The sequence below is a fragment of the Ailuropoda melanoleuca genome, chromosome 14 (assembly GCF_002007445.2).
Source record: "Ailuropoda melanoleuca isolate Jingjing chromosome 14, ASM200744v2, whole genome shotgun sequence".
Lineage (NCBI taxonomy): Eukaryota > Metazoa > Chordata > Mammalia > Carnivora > Ursidae > Ailuropoda > Ailuropoda melanoleuca.
Genome location: NC_048231.1, coordinates 95727181 through 95728840, shown reverse-complemented (window position 1 = coordinate 95728840; position 1660 = coordinate 95727181). Strand labels below are relative to the sequence as shown.

The following is a 1660-nucleotide window of genomic DNA, read 5'->3' as shown; positions in this document are numbered from 1 at the left end:
GAACATCAACTAAAAAAGTATATGAAAGTACATAGACCAAACAACTTAATATGTACTGAAATAATCAAAAAGAATCTCTTTATCCTCATATTTTAAGGTGCATCAATTGTTAATACACTGTTTCAAAAGAAAATATTTTCAAATTTTTCATTCCCAGATTGTAAAATTATTTGTTTAGTAGAAGTTGGCATCATGACCAAACACTATTATTATTAAATTGAGCCATCTACTGTTGCCAATTTTATAGATTAAAAATGATAGAATGTTGAGTGCTTGCTTCAGCAGCACATATACTGAAATTGGAACATTACAGAGAAGATTAGCATGGCCCCTAGTCAAGATTGGCATGCAAATTCATGAAGCGTTCCATATTTTTTAAAAGAAAAAAATGCTAGTATGTTGACAACCTTATATGACTCCTTCTACTGTGCCCTAATATGTTCAAGAACAGAGGTACGTTCTAATTGATATAAGGTGGTATCTCAGTGTGATTTTGATTTGTATTTCCCTGATGGCTAGTGCTGTTGAGCAGTTTTTCATGTGTCTGTTAGCCATTTGTATTTTTTCTTTGGAGAAGTGTCTATTCATGTCTTCTGCCCATCTTTTGACTGGGCTATTTGTTTCTTGAGTGTTGGATTTGAGAAGTTCTTTACATATCTTGGGTATCAGCCCTTTATCTGCAATGTTATTTGCAAATATCTTCTCCCAGTCTGGGCTGTCTCTTAGTTTTGTTGACTCTTTCTTTTGCTGTGCAAAAGCTTTTTATCTTGATGAAGTCCCAAAACTGAATTTTTGCTTTTGTTTCACTAGTCTTTGGAGATGTGTCTTGAAAGAAGTTACTGTGGCTGATGTCGAATACTGCTTATATTCTCCTCTAGGATTTTAATGAATTCCCATATCACATTGAGGTCTTTCATCCATTTCATCCATATCTTTGTGTATGGTGTACAGGAATGGTCAAGATATTAAAAATAGAGCTACCCTAAGACCCAGCAATTGCACTACTAGGTATTTACCCCAAAGATACAGATGTAGTGAAAAGAAGGGGCACATGTACCCCAATGTTCATCACAGCAAAGTCCACAATAGCCAAACTGTGGAAGGAGCTGAGATGCCCTTCAAGAGATGAATGGATAAAGAAGATGGGTACATATGTACAATGGAATATTACTCAGCCATCAGAAAGTATGAATATTCACCATTTTCATCGACATGGATAGAACTGGAGGGGATTATGTAAGTGAAGTAAGTCAAGCAGAGAAAGACAATTTTCATATGGTTTCACTCGTATGTGGAACATAAGCAATAACATGGAAGACCAAGGGGGAAGGAAGGGAAATCTGAAGGGGGAGAAATCAGAGAATGAGATGAACCATGAGAGATTCTGGACTCTGGGATACAAACTGGGGGTTTCGGGGGGGGGGGAGGGTAACAGGGTTGTGGGTATTAAGGAGGGCACATGTTGTGATGAGTACTGGGTGTTATACATCACTAATGAATCATTGGACAATATGTAAAAACTAATGATGTACTATACAGTGGCCAACTGAACAAAATAAATACATACATACATACATAAATACATAAATAAGAACAGAGGTACCCATGCACATAAAGGAAGCATTCCAAATTGCGATGGTGGGGCACATTTGGGGGAAGA

At 36.8% G+C, this 1660-nt stretch overlaps 1 non-coding gene across 1 annotated transcript; it reads left to right on the top strand.

Annotated features, from left to right (window-relative positions):
• The first annotated feature begins 269 nt into the window (after positions 1-269).
• On the top strand, positions 270-376 carry LOC117796239. The gene has a single exon (XR_004620605.1). It is a non-coding gene; the product is annotated as a U6 spliceosomal RNA (small nuclear RNA).
• The last annotated feature ends 1284 nt before the right edge of the window (positions 377-1660 follow it).